Source organism: Balaenoptera physalus, assembly GCF_965194825.1.
Source record: "Balaenoptera physalus genome assembly, chromosome: 17".
NCBI lineage: Eukaryota > Metazoa > Chordata > Mammalia > Artiodactyla > Balaenopteridae > Balaenoptera > Balaenoptera physalus.
In genome coordinates this window covers 65,381,323-65,393,832 of record NC_138895.1, presented here as the reverse complement: position 1 = coordinate 65,393,832, position 12,510 = coordinate 65,381,323, and the positions used below count along the sequence as shown (strand labels likewise).

At 40.7% G+C, this 12,510-nt stretch overlaps 1 protein-coding gene and 1 long non-coding RNA gene across 10 annotated transcripts in view; both read left to right on the top strand.

The window, feature by feature from the left end:
* The window catches only part of LOC309646705, a 610,320-nt gene that overhangs the window by 437,436 nt on the left and 160,374 nt on the right, over nt 1–12,510 (top strand). The window lies entirely within an intron of this gene.
* SAMD12 (sterile alpha motif domain containing 12) overlaps nt 1–12,510 on the top strand; it is a 443,684-nt gene that overhangs the window by 290,701 nt on the left and 140,473 nt on the right. The window lies entirely within an intron of this gene.

Sequence of the window (12,510 nt, the reverse complement as noted above, 5' to 3'; positions counted from 1 at the left end):
TGAGAATTAACACCACTGTGTACTTTCTTATGAAAATCACCTCCTCTCCCTGTTATGCTTTTTAATAAGAATGGAACCCCTTGGCAAAATTAAATTGGAACTCTTAGAAATATTAGGTGGTTCTTTGTTGGAATCACTTCTGGAGAATTGCCAAACCTGTGCTTTCCTTATCAAGTACAAATTAAAATTTATTTTAAGAATAATAATAAGAAACAGATTTACAACTATGAAAAATTGACATGCATGTAGATAAAAGTTCTAAGCCAATGGGTAAAAATGAAAGAGTGTGTTTCGGTGGTGTGAATAAGGGTATATTTTCCTTGTTGCAAAATGTCCTTTAATATCTTATAATTTATTTTTGATGGAACAAGTATTAAAAAGAAAAACAATCTTCTTGAAAAAAGTACATATCCAGGAGGTTTTTGCTTTAATTGTATGAGCTCAAGTGAATCAATTAAAAGTTTTCCCTGAGCAAACAAATATCTTTACCATGCTTTTGTGTTGTATAGACTTTTTTTTTTTAATCTCAGGCTTTTCATCAGCAAGATGTTCATTTACTTGTTCAACGGGTAAACATTAAATATCTACTATAGGTCAGGCACTCTAATATGCACTTGTTTTCTCTGTATTAATAAAATGATTTGCAGTATATACATGTATCAGATCATCACGTTGTATACCTTGAAGTTACACAATGTTATGTGTCATCTATATTTCAAAAAATCTGGAAGAAAATATTGATGACGACAAATTTTTATAGCACTTTCTACCTCCCTAAGCTCTTCCTTATACATAAGAACTACTATCTTTCACAATTCTGTAAAGTAGGTAGGACGTGTGTGTTAGAGAAACACTAGTTGCTGTAACAAATATATTCCAAAGAGTTAGTGGCTTAGTTCTCTCTTATTTAACAGTCCTAGCTGAAGATTGCAAGTCAGGAGGTGGCTCTGTTCTACACAGTCATTTAGGGGCCCAGGCTGGCAGCAGTTCTGCTGTCTTTAAGATACCATTTTTGATACTACTCCAGTCCTTTCCATTCCCACCTGGAAGTAAAGGGCCTTGAGCAAGAAACAGAGGTGACAAATATCACTTGTGCTTACATTCTGTTGGCAAGGAGCTTAATCACATAACCACACCAGCCTCAAGGGTAGTTTGGAATTGTCATCTAGTCTTGTACTCAGAGTAGAGGGAAGAATGGATTTGGGGGCATAGCTAACAGTCTGTGCCACAGCAGATATTTTTAAATTGCCATTTGTTAGATGAAAAAACTAAGGCTTAAAGAGGTTGATCTGCTTAAAACCACCCAGTTAAGCATGAACTATCAGAATCTGGCTCCTGAATGCTAGATCAATATCTCTTTCATCACTTCACATTGCCTAAAATTAGAGTGATAGCAAAAGACTGGCTCGGTGAAAGAATTGCCCATGACTGTCCTGTGCACCAACTTTGTGAACATGAACTGTCATAGCACAGCACAGAATTTGGTTCTTCTCTTGTTTAATTTGGTTCAGCCTTGACCAGAGAGGGGATCTTCCTAGTGTTAGAAGAAAGACTAAATGCTGCCTTATAAACATTTTAATGCAAGCAATATGTCTGGCTTTCCACCAGCTCCAGAACAAGACTGAGAACAGACTAAAAAAATACATACCCACATCGAAAACTGAAGCACAGTCCCCAAGCATGAATATAGCTGGGGATCTCCTTTGTATCTTCAGTTGCTCCCTGTCTGATGGCTCATTTAATGAGTATTTATGGAGAGCTTATTATGTGGTAGGTACAGGGGCTAGAGAGAGGATCAAGAGAGACACAACTCCAGCCATTATGGAACTCATTATAGACAACAACTAACCAAAACGGTTACAAATTGGGACAAAGGATGCTGAGAGACAGAGAAATGGTGGGAGTTCTATTTCAGAGATGGCTTCTGGAAAAGCCTTTCTAAGGAGGTAACATTTAAACTGAATCCCCAAAGGATGAGGAGTCGGTCATGCTGAGAACAGTGGGGAGAGCCTTCCAGACAGAAAAACAGTATATGCAGTGGTTCTGAGCAAGGAAGAATGTTACACGTTCAGAGAACTGAAGGTGTCCCTTTTGCCAAGGGATACTGAGTGAGTGGAAGGTGGTCAAGGTAATACTGGCTAAAGTGTTCTTAACGTAACTCTCACAACAACCTGTGAGGTGGGTTACTATTTATCGTCTCCATTTTACAGATAAGGAAACTGAGGTATAAAAAAGTTAAATGGTTAAATAACTAGCCTAATGGCACACAGCTGATAAACAGGGGGCCAGGATTTAAACTCAAGGAGTCTAGTTCCAGAGTCCATCCCTACTTCGCTGCATTATGCTGCCATACTGCCAGAGCAAGACTTAAAACCTTCCACTCTATCATAAACAAAATTTCTGTCCTTTAAAACAAAAATACCTCTCTTCCCTTAGTAAAAGGCTCTTAACCTGAGGTCTCTGGATCCCTCCCTCCTCCAAGGGAACCTTGGCTAGAATTCAGCAGGGCTGATGAAGTTGGAGATATATAATATATATTATTTTTATGTGGAATAAATATTATATATGAAATATATTTCAATCAAAATTACACTTAATTTTATGCTGAATTCAATATACAAATTACACTTAATTTTATTTTTACTGAAATGTAACATTTCTTTCTATTATGACTATAAGTACAAAAGCTCACTACTCTTAGCAGTTCTTGTGACTTTGTCACTAGAATCACAGGTAATTTTTAATCACGTAACAGTTTGTTGAAGATACCTTGAAATATCATTCGCACTCATCACCACTTTCAAATTATGGTAGTTATTATTCTTGCCAGTAAATCCTACCGTTTAATGCATCGATAAAGAACCACCTGTATACTTCTATCATGACATTTTAAGAACTATTTTGGTACGTGTTTTTTAATATAACTTGATTATTTTGTAATCTTGCATATTTTCCCTTTTGCATTTAAAAACATTCTTGAGAAGGACCATAGGCTTCACCAGACTGCCAAAGGAGACTTTGGCACAAAAAAGGGAAGGACCCCTTCCCCTGACCCTTTCTGTGTTTAAACTTTTGCCCTCCTTCCCTACATAACTAGATTTCTAGAACAGTCCATATGGATTGTACTTTCTCACGTCTCATTTGTTCCACAGTCCACTGTTTTCTGGCTTTCGCACCCAACTTCTTTTCACAAGATGGTAACTCAAAGATCACTGGAGTCCTCTGAGGTTTAACAAATACTTTTCAGTATCTCTTTTCCCTGAAATCTGTAGAATTTTGCCACTGTTGATCTCATTTTTCTTCAGGGGACACTCTCTTGCTTCAGCTTCAGGAAAATCACTCTTTTCTTTTCCTTGCCTACTTTGCAAGTGCCTTTACTGACTACTCCGCTAATCGCTCCTCAGAAAATAATGTTCCTAATGTTCTTCTTGGGAAACCACATCTACTCCTAAGATATCAACTGCCCCTGTACACTGATGATTCCAAGTCCAGCCACTTCTTCTAGGCTTCATTTCTGAGTTCCCAGCTGCCCAAAGATAATTTTCACCACCATAGCCCAGAGGTACCTCAAACTCAGCACGTCAAAGATGAACTCCTCTATTGCCTCCACCACCAAACCTGCTTTTTTCTCCTGCATCTGCATTTTGTTTATGGACATCAGTCTCTTCTGATCACCCAAACTAAAAACCTTAGGGTTTCCCTCAATTGCTTCCCCTCCCTCACTCCTACTTCTACTGAACCAATAGTTCCTATTGGTCCATTATTGAGGAAGTCGGGTTGATACAGCCCAAGGATGATGTGTACTACTGGGAGAGAAATAAATGTTCTAGGTATAAGTTTTATGAGTATATTAATTTATGACCCCCTTGAAAATTATGCTGTGGTTTTTATTGAGATATAATTGACCTATAACATTACATTAGTTTCAGGTGTACAACATGAATAAATACATGTCTATATTGTGAAATGATCACCAAAGTCTGGTTAACATCTATCACCACACATAGTTACAATTTTTTTCTCTTGTGATGAGAACTTTCAGAATTTGCTCTGTGACTTTTAACTATCTTTCCCGGGCCCACAACTTCTACCAGGAGTCTGATAGCTGAGTTATGACTTAAGATTCCAATTTTAATGGTTTTCCTCTCTTTCCCAGTGTGGAACGTGTTGAAAAAATAGGCCACGTTCCTCTGCCCAATGTCACATACAACTTCTTCCCTTGCTGACTAGAGGTGTCTATAACCTTTTTCCAATGAGAACAGGGTGAGGAAGGCATGGCGGTCGAGAAAGTTCTTACGTGACAAATACTGTCATAAGCCGACCCTTGCTCTTGAGGGTTGACAAGCGTTTACTCTTTGATGGTTCTTCTGAGGACACCACCCCACCACCCCCACTGATGGAGGTGACTCATCTATGTTCCTTTTGATGAGAGCAAATGCATCTGTGTCCTTCGATGAGTTTATGTTTCTTCACCCCACAGTAGTTCAGCAGCACATCAGCTTCTTGGCTTGAGTTGTGTTTTCCCTTTTTAAGTGGCCTCTTAGAGGAGATCTTAGGTCCTCCACACCAGCTGTCTCGCTCAGGATGGCCCAGATCTGATCCAGGGGTAATGCTGATACAGTCCTTGCACAGACAAATGAGGACAGACTGTCTCTAACATTAAAATCTTTTGTTTAGTCTGCCAGCAGAGCAGTTAGCACACCGCAGGTTCTGGCTCTTTAGCTATCTCACTTTGTCCCACAAGCTCCCAGCAACATATGTCAAGTTGTTTGAAAGTTCCTTGAAGCCTCCTCACTAGACTTGGAATCAGAAAGCAGCCCGTCCTCTCTCTCCCCCCAAGCAAATAGAGGCAAATTAGAAATGTCAGGGACTCGTGCCCATCTTTTTTATAGAAAAACTCCATCTAAAACTTTTTGATTGAAGTATACATATAGAAAAGGCCATATACATTAACTGTACAGCTCACTGAATTTTCACAAATTGAACACACCCATGAAACTAATACCCAGATCAAGAAATAGAACATGACTTGTATTCCCAGAAGCCTTCCCTATGCTCCCTTCCAGTGGCTACCCCTGCCCAAGGGGTAACACAATTCTCAATTCTAATGGTAAAGAATAGCATCATCTGTTTTTGTTCATCATATAAATAGAATCATTCAGTATGTACTCTTTGTGTGTGACTTCTTCATTCAACATGATACGTGTGGATGATTCATCCATATAGTTGTCTGCAGTTTTAGATGGTTTATTCTCATTTCTCTACATTGGTCAACATGTGAACATATCACAATTTATTTCTGCATTCTGCAGTTCATGAGTATTTTGGTAGTTTCCAGTTTGCGACTACTCTGTAAAAAGTTCTGTTCTAGATTATATCAGACATATTTGGGGGGACAAAACTATACATTTCCATTGGTACATATTAGGAGTGGATTTGCTGAGTAGGGTAGGGTAGACTGTATTAGTTTGCTAGGGCTACCATAACAAGGTACCATATACTGGCTGGCTTAAACAACAGCACTTATTTTCTCACAGTTCTGGAAACTAGAAGTCTGAGATCAAGGTGTCAGTAGTGTTGGTTTCTTCTGAGACCTCCTTCATGGCTTGGAGATGTCTGTCTTTTCCCTGTATTCTCTCACGGGCTTCCTTTTGTATGTCGCTGTCCAAATTTTCTCTCCTTATAAGGATACCAGTCATAATGAATTAGGGCCCACCCTCATGACCTCATCTGAACTAAATCACCTCTTTAAGATCCCATCTCCAAATATGGTCACATTCCGACGTACTAAGGGTTAGGACTTGAGCGTATGAATTTGGGGATGGGGAATACAATTCAGTCTGTACATATATGTTCAGCCTTAGTAGATTCTTCCAGTGTCTCAAAGTGGTTTTAATAATAAACTCCCCCTCCAGGAGTGCATGAGAGTTCTGGTTGTTCCATATCCTTACCAACACTTGATATTTTGTTTTAAAGAAATCTTTAAACATATGCTCCCAACCTTTATGTGCTCTTGGTATGACTGAGGGGTCAAGATAATGAAACTGGCTTCACACCTCTTTTGCAAACCTTGCGTTGTATGTGCAAGGCTCGTGGCATCTCCCTTTGGGATGGGGCATCTGTCATCTTCACAGAAAACTTCATTCTCAGACCACGTTAACTAGATCTAGAATTTTTGCTTGCTTGTTTTTACATCCTTAGGCAGAAAGGTAAGTTGGCAATGCCAGTGCCTTCATTTAATTTTTGAAATTTGACTGTCTCTCCCACACCTGCCCCAGCATTTTGAGAGTAACTCACACCAAAAAAAAGATAGTACCAGAAATCTCTAAGAAGTTAGATCTCTTGATTCTGATGTTGGGGCCGCAGCTCTCAGGGTGAGCCCTGATAACAGTACCTCTCAGGGGATGTTGACTCACCTGGAGATGTCTTACAGCCCCAAGAGCAGTGGCTGTTCATTTGGGGCTGCAGCAATTTTCCCTTCCTCAGACCCTCCTCCATAGCTGGGCCATGCACGTTTGCTTTTGCACCATCATCTCCAATGGGAGGCTTCTGGAAGGACTTTTCCTAACCTTCTGATGACATTTAACGCACATTGAGGTTCATTGCAAAATAACTATTTTAAAACATTTATCCAAATTCCCGAGGTGACACACGCAGTGAGAATCAGAGCTCGGTTCAAAGGCTGTGCTAATGTCAAAACTCCTGCTCTTCGTAAACTGGACTCACAGATGGACACAGAATGAGTGCAGGGAAACTTAGTTACCTTAGTTTGGTATTAAATGAAGTAATAATATTCCCATATTACTACTAAGGAATCTTATCTTTTCTTGATTTGACTGAACCAAATTGGTAGGACACAACCACAGAAAGAAGTTAAAATTTGCAACCACAGAGAGTAGATTATATCACACAGATCTCAAAACTGTAAATGACCCTTTATCAAGAGCCACCAGTACAAAACCATTAATGGAGGTATTTAAGAGATTTCCTTCCTGTTACATGTCTGCTGTGGATTTAAGGGAGATATTTTCTGTCATAAACATCTACACCCCCAACTAGAAATTTATGTAGAACATAAATCACTTTATGCCCCTGTATTGACATATTAGTTCAAAACACTGCTGGCATGCAGGTGAGAGAGCAGCAGGGAGGAAAGTTAGATGATCTGCTGGTAATCTGCTAATTTACAAGTTGAGAGAGGGTATTCTGGCTTGACACCACTTATATTTCTCCACGTGGCCAAGCACAAAACAGCAGCTGAGGTGGTGGTTATGGAATTCCTCCAAGATGGAAATGTGAGACCAGCCCTTCTCTCCTCCCTTCCTGCAGGTACTGACCTGCAGAGACTCTGTCGGCAACTGGAAAGTGCCTTATGTTTATCAAGAAATTAATGAAGAACTTACTCTCTTTTTGTTAATAGAAATCATGTTATATTGAAACTATTTGGGAAAGCAGACAGGATGTATAATAAGTGATTTCAAAGGGCAATAGGGCTCCTTCAGGCAGACGGCAGTGGCTGGGGGTAGAGGTGATGTAGAAAGATCAACTTACCTTTCTAAGGAACATCTCTAGCAACCTCATCTAGTGCATTTTTTGCTAAGTCTGAAATATTTACCACTGGTTTATATGATTTGATGGGAAGAACAAATGCTCAAATTCATCAAGATTTTCACTCCTGACACTAATTTAGTATTCTTGGTTTCGAATGTGGCTTATTTTTTTACTACTATATGAATGAATACACTACACACATATGTGTGCGAATGTGTGTGTATGTATACATATAAAGAAAGGAAGGGAGGGAGGGAGGAAGGGAGGGAAAGAGGAAGAAAAGAGGGGATCCCATATTGGTGAATAATTCTGAATTTTTATTTGAAAGAGACTAAAGGTGAAGTGTCCTAAGTAGGTGGGTTTGTCTTTAATCTTGCTGAAATAAATATAAAAGTATAATTCCAGACATCTTCAAATGTCCCTATTCCAGCTTTCATGATCCCCATTAAGGTAAAATTGACAGGAACAGATAAAGGCTTGAAGTCTTCTATACATTTTTCTCTGCATCTACTACACTATTTTAATTCATACTTTCTATAGAATAAACTAAAATCTAAATGCCATTTTAAAAGTAGGATAGTGGGACTCTGTTGCCAATGGAAACATGAAGAAATGAAATATACCAGCTTTCTTTTTTTCAACTTTTTATTTTGAAATTATTATCGATTCAGAGGAAGTGGCAGAAAAATGTACAGGGAGGTCCTGTGTACCCTTTACCCAGCACCCCACAATGCTAACACCTTGCATAACCGTAATACAATATCAAAACTAGGAAACGGACATTGGTATTATACAATCCATTAGTTTTACAAGCACACAAGTGTGTGGGGGGGGGGTGTGTGTGTGTGTGTGAGAGAGAGAGATTTTATCACAAGTGTGGCTTTGTGTTACCACTACTGCAATCAAGATACAGAGCTGTTCCATCAGCACAGGGTCCCCTGTGCTACACTTTTATAGCCACATCTACCCCCACTGCCCACCCCTAACCCCTGGCAATCCCTAATTTGTCCTCCATCCCTATAATTTAGTTACCTCAAGAATGTTACTTACATGGAATCACAGAGTATATAACCTTTTTTATTTATTTATTTATTTATTTATTTTTGGCTGTGTTGGGTCTTCGTTTCTGTGCGCGGGCTTTCTCTAGTTGCGGCAAGCGGGGGCCACTCTTCATCGCGGTGCGTGGGCCTCTCACTGTCGCGGCCTCTCTTGTTGTGGAGCACAGGCTCCAGACGCACAGGCTCAGTAGTTGTGGCTCACGGGCTTTGTTGCTCCGCGGCATGTAGGATCTTCACAGACCAGGGCTCGAACCCGTGTCCCCTGCATTGGCAGGCAGACTCTCAACCACTGCCCCACCAGGGAAGCCCTATAACCTTTTGAGATGGGCTTTTTTCTGACTTGTTGCCATGTATGAAGAGTTTGTTCCCTTTTATCACTGACTCATACACCATGGATGGATGTCCCACAATTCGTTTAACTTTATAGTCAATGAAGGATATGTGGCTTGTTTCCAGTCTTGGGCTATTGCAAATATCGATCAAGTTGCTATGAACATTAGTGTACAGACTTCTGCACGAATAAATGTTTTCATTTTTCTGGGACAAACATCCAATAGCTTTCTTTTTTAAAAGAACATTGGTTCTCAAAAACAGAAAAAAAAAATAACAAGAATTAAATGAGTTAATAGTTAGAGAATATTTAGCACATTGTTGGACTAAAAGTGCTTATTCATGTCAACATGCACTAAAATTTTTCTACTATGTAAACAGGCACTATTCTAGACACAGAGGGTACAAAGATAAAAAGATATAGACCCTGCCCTCAACAAACTCACTCATCCTAATTAGACAGAAAGAGAGGAAGGGTACCACTTATCAGCCTTAGGCTGGAAGAGGCAAGAAGACGGAATAGTTACAGGAACTTAGAAGGAGACAGTCATGTGGCAAGAGCCACTGACAAGAGCTGTGGCCTTTGGTCAAAGGATGCAACCCTGGAGACCCGCAGTGAGGGAGGCTGGGGAATCAACACCCTGAACTCCCTCCCCCTAGTCTTCTCCCAGCACTTCCCATTGGCAGGACCCACCCCAACTGGAAGCCAGAGGGCAGAGGGCCCTGGGATGCCGTCCATGCAGGTCAGTGTCTAGGAGTATGGAGCATGATGGGGAAGGGTGCAGAGCAAAACTAGAGGAATCAGTAGACTAGATCCACCCCACACACGCACACCCAGCTTTGAATCCACTTTTTAACTTTAGGCAAGTTGCTTAATTTCTCTGCACCTCGGGTTGCTCGCTGCAAAACAAGTGTCATAATGATAGTTATGCAGGTTATCGAGAGCATAAACTAGACGATGTCTCGAAAATGCCTGGCAGAGCTCCTGGAACGTGGTAGGCATCATTGAATGTGCTCCAGCCCCACCCCCAGCTGATGGCAGTTCTCTGCACTTGTGGCTGTTTAATAGTCTTCATGTATTTCCCAGGAGCATGGTCTCTCCTAGTGTGGTCCGTAGACCATGTGCTTTAGAGACACCTGGGGTCCTTTTCATCACACAGGTTCATGGCCCCCACCCCAGTCCCACTGAATCATGAGTAGAAGGATGGGAATCTTCATTTTGGACAAGTTTCCCCAAGTGATTTTCATGCACAATAAGGTTTGGGAACCACCATCCTGGAAGTCCATATTTCTAATTGACGCCCACTTGGGTGAAGTAGAGGTGAGATTTATCTGTACTTGGCAGCCATTAGATATAGCTCCAGCCCATCAGCTCTGGGAAGAGGGCTCTGAGACCAGGACACTAATGGTCTGTCTTGCAGTGTTAGGCCATGCTGATTCTCCATTTTGCTGGCTTTATTAATACCCAAGGAACAATGTTCCCAGGTTTTTAATTAAAAATTCTCTAACATCCAGACTCTAATCATTTTCTAGGTTGGATATGGGCTTGCTAAGTAGCTGGCTCTGACCCCTACCTTTCAGAGAAAATTTAATAAGCAAAGCAGAAGCTGTTAAAGGGAATAAAAAGCTTTGTGGTTGAGAACAGGTCAATTCTGAGTATAAACAGGAAGAGGCCAAAACTTAGAATAAGACCAGGGGATCTAGGACCTTGCTTTAGTTTGTTAAGGAAAAGTATAAGGAAATTAATCAGCAGTCCGGGACAGACACTGAGCTCATGGCTTGGGTCTTGAATTGGTTAGATCTCAGATGGGCTGCGACAGAGAGATTGGAAAGAGTAGGAGCTTAGACAAGAGGGAATTTTATTTGCTTCTCATGTAAAACTAGAGGCAGGCGGAGCCGGCCTGGGATGGCGGTTTTTCTCCACAAAGTTCTCGAGGACTCAGGCTTCTGTGGCTTTTGGTCCTGCTCTCCCCCAAATGTGGCCCACGTCCTCATGTTCCAGGATGGAATGCCAGTTGTCACATCCATGTTGCAAACCACAGGAAAGGGGGAAGAAGGTACAAAGAGTATGGAGCAGCTGACTTCTAAAGAAGGTTTAGAGTCTGCCACACAACACATCTGATTACATCAGTTTGGCCAGAACTCATTCACATGGCCGCACCAAACTACAGGTCTAGCTTGGAAACGATATACTACTAAATGGATGATACATTGAGGACAGCTAAGAGTCACTGCCATCGGTTCTGCATCCTGAGAAACTTTGGACCTTCTTTTCCCAATGGAATGGTTATCATTCAAGTTCCATACAGGAACCCAGAAACCACTCCAGGTATATTTAGAAGAGAAAACTTAAGACAATTTGCAGCACAAGTGCAAAAATGAGACAACCCAGAGGTGAACAACAGTGGGAAGCTTCTACCTTCCCTGGGGCTGGAGGGATAAACGAGGAGACAGAGTTTAGAAGTCAGGGTTGGTTGGCAGAACTTGGAACCCCAGTCGGCCATTCCAGTGGGAGCTAGAGCCATGAGATGCAGTCCCTGCCCTAGATGCCACCAGTAGCAAAGTGATCCAGGAAGAAATATGCTGGCCTTTCCCTTCTTCTGCCCCTCAGTCTCCTTCTAGTGCCTTACTTTGGCTAGAACTGCCTGGAAGCCAGAGGGCAGGGACATCTGGGAAATGTAGTTTCATGCAAACAGAGTAGGCAAAGAAGAGGAAAGTATGGATCTGAAAGCAAACAGGTGACTAGAGCAGCACTAAATCCAAGTTGTGGACCAGGATAAATTACTAATAATTGATACCTGGCTAGACATTTTTTCTGGATGAAAATTTTGCAAAACAAAAGTGTCCTTCTGTTCAAAGCAGGGACTTAAACAGATCTTAGTACATCAGTGTTCACAACAGCGTTGTTCACAATTGCCAAAAAGTGGAAACAACTTAAATGTGCATCAACAGGTGAATGGATAAACAGAATGTGGTATATACATAAAACTGAATATTATTTAGTCATAAAAAGGGATGAATTTCTGATACATGCTACAACCTGGATGAACCTTGAAAATATTACCAAGTGAAATAAGCCAGACACAAACGAACAAATACTGTATTATTCCACTTATATGAGGTACCTAGAATAGGCAAATTCATGGTGACAAAAAGTAGATGTTGCCTGAAGCTGGGAGTTGGAGGACAATGGAGAGTTATTGTTTAATGGGTACAAAGCTTCTATTTGGGATGATGAAAAAGTTCTGGAAATGGATAGTGCTCGTGGTTCCACAACACTGTAAATGTATTTAATGCCCTGAATTTTACATTGAAAAATAGTTAAAATAGTAAATTAAAAATTTAAGGTAAAGCATAAAAATAATGAGGATCCTTCTGCTTCCCAAATGTATTTCCTGATCGCAGAACCCTCTACGTGGAAGGTATGAGTGTTGGTAATCAAGCAACAGAAGCCAACTAATGGACAAAGCAGGGGGATCCAAAGACCAGGAAGACTTCAAAACCAAAATCAAAACTCTGTTTCCAAGATGTGTTGTGAAGTTTCAATAATACTTTCTTGGGGGGAGAAATG